This window comes from Anarrhichthys ocellatus, unplaced genomic scaffold, assembly GCF_004355925.1.
Source record: "Anarrhichthys ocellatus isolate YVR2014 unplaced genomic scaffold, GSC_Weel_1.0 scaffold13, whole genome shotgun sequence".
Lineage (NCBI taxonomy): Eukaryota > Metazoa > Chordata > Actinopteri > Perciformes > Anarhichadidae > Anarrhichthys > Anarrhichthys ocellatus.
In genome coordinates, this window is record NW_022280043.1 from 167,179 (window position 1) to 176,799 (window position 9,621).

Here is a 9,621-nt window from a genome sequence, read left to right on the forward strand (position 1 = left end):
GTAATTTGGGAATTGGGAATGTTGTTGAGCTTTACGCTCCATGACATTATTTGAAAAGATAAATTGAAGAATAATAATTGTGGTCTTATATAAAATCATTTGGGGGGCCCATGCTGTGTGTGGTGGACACGTATAGGGCCCCTCTCCTGCTGTCAGTGAGCCCAGCCAGCTGCAGCCATGTTGGAAAGGCTCAGGCTCCAGCAGCAGCAGCAGCGGCGGTGCTAACAGCTAGCGTCAGTGGACACCGACTACCGGGAACGGCGCTGTTGAGGACAAAAACAGACAGGGAGAGGGGATCATAACGGAGAGATACAGCCAGCCGGTTCTGCTACCAACGGGGTGCAATCATACATACAATCCAACCCTACTGGCTGGAAAAGGTGGCTGGTTCCGGAGAGTAGGTGCGGCCGGGCTCCAGGGCTAAAGCGGGTGAGTATCGATCCCTCTGGGGGGGGGGGGGGCAGATTAAATGGGAATAGCCCACCGTTAGCGGAGCTAGCTTAGCATTAAAGGGGGTAACACACACACACACACAGACAATGGGGTTAACGCGAATGCAATACGCGGGGGTGTGTTTATGTGAGCTGGTATGGGGGTTTACGGTAAATGATGGTGGACTGGATGAGGTGAAATACTGTTCATTTTGACAGCGCGAAGTCATTTGTATTCCACACAGACAGACAGTGGTGCAGTGGCCGAAACCACCCCTCTCCGATCCTCCGGTTGGGTGCAAAGGTCCAAGCCAAGGAGGGTTTCTGTCATGCAGAGCAACACCGCCATGGCGAAAACATCTGTGTTTTGATGAATTAAGTGTTGCTCAAACTGATACTTTTGTTGGTGCGAGCAACGGGCTTTGAGACAAAGCGGTGGCAGCTCTTACTTAACCTGAGCGTCTCAAGAGTTTTGGGTTGCTTTCTGCCTTGTCAACCACGATACTGTACACTTATCGCTGTGGTAGGCCGAGTGAATGCATTGATATTTGAACCGGGCGCCGATCATCCCTTTTAGCATGCTTGGTGGGATTTAAGTACTATTTCAGGTGCAATGTCACCATTTGCTGAACTAAACATGCTGAGAGTGGTGCCCAGCAGCCCTGTGGATGCGATTTATCAGTTTTACTTTTGGGTTTGGGAGTCAAAGCTCCGACACATTTCTGTTTTCCATCCTTTTCCCCATCTTGTTTCCTGCCTTTATGTGACTGTTGCCCTCTTTCACATCCCTGTACACGTCCCTTGCAGCCGAACTGGAGGGTCAGGACCCCAAACTCCTATAATATTGTGAAAAGATTGTGGGGATAAAACAATGTTTGATATTGAATAGCACCTAGCTCAGAACATATTAAATTCTTTTATACTTGAATGCAAGCCTGACGATGCTGGTTAATAAACTGAAGATGTAATTATATTCTCTTAATGATGGAGCATCTTGCAGGTTTTCCTGTAAAGGCAGTATGACAGTGTTTAGTGAATTATCAAGAAATCTAACTTCCTGGCATTTTCATCAAGTCACTGCCCTTCCCAGTGTAGATATCATTGAAAATCGAGTTAAAGTTTGCTCGATTGCATGTCCAGTCAGTGCTGTGATTCATGGCTTTTCCTCAGTGTTGTAAACAGGTCTGCTGTCAGATATATTGAAACCTGACTGGTGCGTGTCAGTCAAGTTGTGCCATCTGTCCTGTGTGATTGAAATTCAAATGTGAGATTCTTGTGTACATTTGAAGAATCTGTGAGTAGAAATCATAATTTATCATACCCGAGTTATTCACACCATAGATAATAAAGGGCCTCTGTCTGTTTCTCCTTGCCTCCTCACCCATTACTTCCACCAATCTGCAGAGGCAGGGATGTGGAAAGAAACAATCGAGGATGTTGGATCAATCTTTACAGTCGTCTGTTTTCAGTCAGAAACAGATAAAGATGAGAGTACCGGATAAGATGGGAAGCGAAGGGAGAAGTAGTGGGAAGACGATTACAAATGAGAGCTTAGGAGGAGGAGGAGGAGGAGGCAGCGGTTTGGAAATGAAACTCAGCCCCCAGGTGTGTCAGTCTGAAACAATCAGTGGGCGGGTGTTTCCCCTCTCCTATAAGTGACAGCGTACAGTACAACTAGGAAGTGGAGAGACCGAACAGGAACATAAGCAGGCGTCTGTGATTTCGCAGAGGTTCGGTCCTCTGTGTGCCAACTGTCAACATGCATTTCTGGGACTTCCTGGGCTGCACCAATGGAGGTATGAACGCGTGTAGTCATGCTGGTGGCTCTGGGAATGTGTTGGGCTGTGATTGGACTGGTGTATGGCTGCTCTGTGCTAGAGGGTCTGGCAGGCTGGGCTGGAAAGGAATTTGTGCTGCTCACCGCCGTGCAAGCAGTTGCATGTGAAAGCCTCACAAACAGGTAGAGTGTGGAGCACAAACAAGGCTCTGATAAAGTGTCAGCCTGCTCCGTTTCCTTTGATAAACCTGGGTGGTTGCGTCTGACAGCACATTTGACGTATTAATAAATTGGCACAAATTGTTTGTGTCTGTTGCCTTGTGCCTTGTGCATTTTGCTCGCTAGGCTTGCCTTCATGAAAGGTGTGAAATTAAATGTGTTCTGTCCATATGGACGAGTCATATTTAGTTTACATGTTTACCTGCCATTCAATGTTTTTTTTATAATATGATTGGTGAACAATTTGAAATTCCCACAAAGCTAAAGATGGAGTATAACAACCACAGCTGCCACCACACGTATTACTATTGCTTCAATTATTACCGCCATTGATATTCTTATTGTGACTATTGCGACTGTCACTACCACTGCCACACTTCCTCAGCAATTTAGCTACCTGCTTATTCATAGGAGTCACTTTAACTGTTAGGCAAGATGAGCTTTGAATTTATCACCCATTTAAGCTTCTGTTATGTTTTAACCATTCGTTAAAAAATCATCCTGTGAATCTGAACCTGCATTCACAGCAGCCGAAAAGGTCTAGATTTTAAGACTTGTATGTGGCTCACATTCTGTTGTTTACCGCACAGAGAAACTGCTTGAAATCCGATCTTCTTGACTCTTTTGGGGGCAACGACGTCTGGTCAGACCTGTACCACGAAGAGTTAAACATCAGATTTCTGTTTGTGTATAAATGCAGCAAAACAACCGCAGGCCACTGCTATCAAATGTCTCTTTTCATGTCCACAGGGCTATACGAAAGGAGTGCAGCTGACAGCGGCTGTTAGTGGACGAATAAAAAACAAAACGACGAAATGTCTGACAATTGTTACCTTTAAAGGAAGTATACGACGTGTTAAAAAGCAAATAGCTCTAGCTTTAGTCACCTATGCCTATGCAGATGGTCCTCAGACATTGTGTTTGTGTGTCATCGTTAGTAGATAATACACACACACACCCTCTTCATCCATAAAGGGTGTAAAACGCTGCCTTATGATCTCAGTTAAGTTGTGTTTGCTTGTGTCTTTCCTCAATCGTTACTTTATTGTGCTGTGTTGAATTCCAAGACGGTTCTACCTCCAACACCCATCCTGTGCCCCGGGCCATGTTTTCTGCTATTGCATAAATAGCTATAGCTAAGATACCTGATGGGTTGGGTCATATTATTGCCAGGCTAGGTCTTGGACGTATTTATACCTGTTCAGTCCATGCTTGTTGGAGCTATAGTTGTCATTTTTTCAGGACAGCACAGTAGCAGTGTGTTTGTTAAGACCGGTGAAAGTATGACTGGCGGCATGTTTTCCTGTTGTGTCATCATCAGCCTTCCCCTATTTGCATCTATAGCTCGCTGTGTTGTTTGACTGAAATGCCATGCGGTCAGCAGCACTCACCGTCAGATGCTGTGATTGTTTTAATAATTTGCATTACACCTCATCAAACTTCACATTTGCTATTTGGGTTTAGGTGTAGTTCTGATGTCTGGCTGTATCTTCAAAGCAATGAGGTAGGTTACACATATGTAGCATGGGAGTGAATGTCAGGCTGTCTAGTTGTTGATATTCAACACATTGGGCTTAATGGTTATGGGACGTCAAACTGAGCATTTCAGAAATCTGACTTAGCAATTGGATCATGAATCAAATTAAGAGCGGTTTACAATTATAGGCAATAATTGTCCAAATCTACTCTCCTTTTTTCTCCACAATGTTTTTAGAGGGTCATAAGTCATAAACACATTTCTTTACTTTGCATTTTTACTATAATTAACATTTTCTGCAGAAATGCATCTCAAATGTGTGGTTAGAGCAGCAGCAGCAGCCAGAGGAGTAAAAAGCTGTCCAATATATTTCTACAGTACGGAAACACGAGCAGCACTTACGAGGTATGTTGGTGTAAAATCGAGTGTTATGAAAGAACAGACGTATTAATCCATGACTGGACCGCTCTGGCTGTAAAATGTTAGCTTAGGTCACGGTTGTTGGAATCTTTCTCTTTTCATATCACAAATTATTTTTTTAATTGGCAGCAGACTGACTTCTTATAAGTAATTTATATCATTTAAAAACATACAGCAAAAACAGTGGATGTCTGATAGCAAAATCCTTAAAAAAAAATCTGTTACTGAAAGGATTTAGAGACTCTGACTGGCGCTTCTGTGGGACCCCAGGGACACAGTATAGTTTGAATCAATGTATTTGTGAATGTCTGAACGTTAACTTTGGTGCAGTGCACCGCACACCGAGGAAGAGCTATAACACAACGTGTAAAAAGGCTTGTTTGTGTAAATAAATTGTATAAAATGAAAACTATAAATCAGTGAATTTACGTGAAACTAGGGAGGCATGAAGGAGGATCTGAGAGTGCATGCTGGAGTCCTGCCCTGTAAAAGTCTTTATAGAGCTAAAAACATTAACTCTTCAAATGACATCACTCACGAACAAAACATTGTGTCGTTTGGTCGCATCATTAATTTGAGGCACTTCATTAACAGAAACGCATCATCATTTACTTGAACAAACTAATCCTAGAATGACTTGAAATAGGAAAAATAGAAGGTTTAGGATCCAGTAGCTTGACCCAAGGTGGTAAATATCTGGATTTGTTACGTTTAGTATCTGAATATCTGTTGGACTTTCTCTTTTTTTTTCATTTGCACAGAACAATGGAAAACTTTTAGGTAGTAATTTAGATAAATAGCAATTTATTTGGTTTAATTAATCTAATGTTATGTTGCATAAAAATATTGTAATTGCATTATGTCTTTGATCTAACAGAAAAACCTAAATGAAAAGAAGAATGTGTGGTTCAGTGTCTTGAACAGATGTGAGGGATCTTCCTCGCTCTGTAGGGGATCTGTATACTGTGTATTGCTGAACTCTTGATCTGTGAACTCTCTGATATATGAAATTTAGCATGCGGCTTCATCTCATTGTGTGTAAGTAAGCGAATGAACCTCCAGGATTGGCCTCTCCTGTAACTGGCCAGTGGAGGTCATTAACGCAGGTGTTTCAACAGACAGAAACACGTCTCGGTGACATCGGCTACTTCTGCCAAACATACAAAAATACAGATGTGAAAAGGGGCGGCCTGGTGTGAATCAGACCATTCTCTCTGTCTCGCTTCGTTTCGCTTTGTTTGTTTGATGAGGATGGAGTTGAGCAATGCCGTTAGTGTGGTGTCAGCTGTAGCGTAGCCTCTGTAGTTTACAGCCGGAGGCAATAGTTTTCTACTCTTGAGTCGGGAGAGAGAAAGGAAAAAGGCAGAGAGCGTGAGGGAGGAAATGTGAAAGAGTAGGAGGGAGAAGCTCCGTGGAGGGTTCATGCAAGTGCAAAATGTTTTAAGCGGTTCTAGTGACAGATGTCTCGGTGCGGTTCTGATAACGGGTTCTAGTTTTCGGTCTTTATTTGTGGATGTGAAAGATTAAAGTTGGGTTGAAAGCGAGGTCCTTTCTGGTGACATTGAGAACATATCTCTGCATGGAGGTTTCTTTGAAAGCAGAAAATCCTCTTTTGTGTGGTGATGTGCATGTTCTCGTACCTTTGTTAGGTATTTAAACATTTGAATACACGCTGGCACAGGCAGCTGTTTCGGGCAATTTCCAGGGGGTAGATTCATAAGTATATTTTTAACAGCATTTCAATACATGCTTAGACCTTTTCTACTGAATGCGCTGCCTCTCCTGGCTTAAACACGTGTCGGTGCCTTAATGTTACATTCATCACTGTTGTGTTTTACACTCCGAGTGCGAGAGAGGGAGAATATTGCCAAGATTTCCGTTGCATTGCTTTTGTTATTAGCTTCGTACTTGTAGCCAACGTTTTGGACACAACTCTGCCAGGAACAAATTGGATTATGTGATTAAAGGAAATGATGTGAGGTGTCAGAACACGCACCGAGCAGCAGTGAATCAAAGTAAAAAAAACAAAATGTTATGTAGTTCATTATTGTACAAATATCCTAAACTGTTTCCCAATGCTTTACTACATTCCTTTCCTTACCTGATTCTGATTTGAGTGTGTTTGCACGAAAAATATCAGTGTTGATACTAAATTTACTGACTGATTATATTGACTCACAATGCATTCCATGAAGGAAAAGTTTTTTGGTTAACTTAGAAATAGCCCTTCATATCTACAAAGGGAGCGGGGTCTTCTTCACAGAGTCCCACATCCTAGACACCATGTTTCTACAGCTGTCGGGCAAACCAAACAGTCAGATTACTCCGACTACTACTGCATTATAACAGTGTACTTTGTACCATTTCACAGTCTACAATACCTTTAAGGCCACCGCAGTTCTCCGACACGCTTGTGTGACTGAGGTAAAATCCATGGAGTGCAAAACCGTGGTACCGCCAGCTGCCGTCTCACTTCCGTTGCTCTTTAAGTATTGTTATTTTAGGAAGGATGGCCTCTGAATGAGGCAAATGGAATTACTTCGGTTTTGCACTCAGTGGCAAACATTACCACAGCCCTGGAAAGGGAGAAGGAAGCGGAAGAGCGTTCAGTGTGGTTGCACTCTGCAACCATGCTGCAAGATGCAATTAATACACACTGGCCCTTTAAGAAGATACTCGCAGTGTCCTATTCCATTACATGCTCATTGTATACAGTATGTGCTTTATACTAATTCTGTAGTATACTGTGTATTACTGTAGTATACCGTTTTTTTTAGGTAGTTAAAAAAAGCAACCTTTCTAACTCTAACTGAAACAAATGATGACGTTTTTCCTGTACAAAATATAAAAAAGTACATCATTTATTTCATACAAAGAAGACATTTATATGGAAGAGATCTAATCTTATTGTAGATAATATGAGACATAGCTTTGGCATACTAATTAGCACCACAGTGTCTGTTGCGTGGTAACAGATCAGCGTTGCGTCAGAGCGTTTGGACTTTTCATCATATTGCTCATTTTGTTGTAATTTTTACATGAGATTGTAAAGAGTGAGAAGACGGGCTAGAGGAGTGGGGAGTAGAAGGCGACATGAAGGTGGTTATGAGGCCGCTTTGAGGGTTGAATGAGGCCAGTGGGTGACAGAGCAGATAACATATTCCTCGCTCCGACTGTCCGTAATGTAGCTTGCATTAAATACTCCTGAGTCAGTCGAGCTGCTGCACAGTCACTGGTTGGTCAGTGCTGACATGTAAACCAGTGGATGCGCTTAGTGGGATTAGAAATTGACCCCTGTCAGTCAAATATATACAAAGCATGGACAGTTGGACTTTCCAAGTGATGAAAGTCCTCTTTGATGTGTTAAATTAATCATCAAAATGATCCTCGATTCATTTTCCTCCTGTGAATGTATGAAGAGAAGCTCATTAGATTGGAGAATCCAGTTTATATGAAGAGCAGTAGCTTGTTACCGTACAGACGGGGAGGCAGAGTTTATCTGTGCATGCATGCAAGACACATCTGTGCCTGCCGAGTGTTTGATTCTTGATATGTTGGATGGACAATTAATTGCAAAACTGTGGGGAAGAAACACCACAATCTTACACTTTTTACCTCAGAAAAATCTAACAGTAACTCCTACAGTACAGTCACACTTCTAATCATGATGTAGTTCAGTGGCTCTCATTGATGCCACGACATAATCCATTACACACAGGTACTTGTGAATAACTCACTGTAACACTGTGTTATATATATACGTATACACACGTGAGTAAAATATTGTTTTTTTTCTCTTTCTCTTTACCCCCTCACCCTTTTTTTTGTTCTAGATATTTCCAGAATAACATACTACGCTGGTGAGTATTTATTTATTTATTTATTTTTGTTCAAATACAGGCAAGTATTGTTGAACTTCCTGTCAACTGATGGTAGAAATGTAATGTTTTTACTGATATAAACAGAAATAAATCCTTTTAATTTGATGAGATCACGTTCTTTGGTCCTGTTCTTGAACAGAACCGGTAGAGCTAAATCATTTCATATAGATCAGAGGTTTTATGGCCCGTAGCACCAGTCTCTCTCTCTCCATGGCTGTTGCTAGGTAACAGTTGATCTTGGATGCTGTATATTCGGAGCTGAGAACTCGTTCGTTCCTGAAAAGGACAGAAAAGCATCATTTACATTTCTTGACCTTAACTTTGGCAAGACTCCCGTGTGGAGACGTGTTGCCAAAGTTGAGGTTTAAGTTTGAGGTTAACTGAAACTTAAACTGATAAGGATCACAACTTCATTATTTTTAGTGGAGAGCATACTGCACATAACGTTCAGCCTCCATAACTCTATTAAGACTACGATTTACATCGTGCTATAACTTTAAGTGATGATAAGACTCGAATCACAGAGACGGATCTGAAGTTATGGTTCACAAGTTGGCCGAGGCATTTAAGAACCACATGTGGTTTCAATCTAGTAAATCAAAACGTAGGCTACATAAGTGATATGAAGATAAGAACATTACAGTATGAATGTATAAGAAGAAACAAAAGGCTATTGCTGTTGTGTCAAGTGGCTCTGACAAGTGATGTTGTCCTGTTTATAGATACGTCAGGTCATAAATATATGTGTTGCTCTAAAGGGCAGTTACAAACATCGTATTTTGTCTTTCATTTGGAGGACGTATTATTAAATATTTTAATATATACCTACATGCTCTCCATCAGTTTGTGTCACAAAAGGATCACAATGGGAGTGTGGTCAGTGTCTTTGCATTTGGAAGCTCAGCTTGAAACGTTCATCTTGTGCTCTGGCACGTCAGAGGAATCGAACGTCAGATTGCTTTATTGCCATTGAAGAGCTGGCATGCTGCAGGAGCAGATGAGATATGTTTGGAGAGGAACAGAGCGTGAGGACAGAGGGCAGTAAAGATCTGCTGAGGGCAGTAGACAGACAGAGAGACAGACCGACCGAGGGGACGGATAATGAAAACAAAGGAGAAAAGGAAACAAGTGTTGTAAGGGGTCAAACAGTGGAATGTATGTTTTTAGCGGCTAAACTTTTATACTGGTAAAACCGTGTCTTTGTGTTCATATGTGCCTGTTCATTAGTTGAACTGTTGTTTAAGAGTATGGTTCTATTAGCACAGTTATAAGTACTGTCAAATCAGGCAGTTTGCATACTTTCCACTGCATCAAGTCTCAATTACAGTATTATATCCTCCTGTCTCTTTCCTTCTCTGCCCTACACACACACGCACACACACACACACACACACACACACACACACACACACACAC

General features: G+C 41.8%; 1 protein-coding gene across 2 annotated transcripts in view; it reads left to right on the forward strand.

The window, feature by feature from the left end:
• Positions 1-214: 214 nt before the first annotated feature.
• LOC116386948 (focal adhesion kinase 1-like) overlaps positions 215-9,621 on the forward strand; it is a 54,567-nt gene continuing 45,160 nt past the window's right edge. The window contains exons 1-2 of one of the 2 annotated variants that reach the window (XM_031853571.1): positions 215-429; positions 8,158-8,184. The gene's annotated coding sequence lies outside the window, so the exon portion shown is untranslated. The remainder of the gene's footprint in view (positions 430-8,157; positions 8,185-9,621) is intronic. The other variant, XM_031853572.1, reaches the window with a different exon arrangement.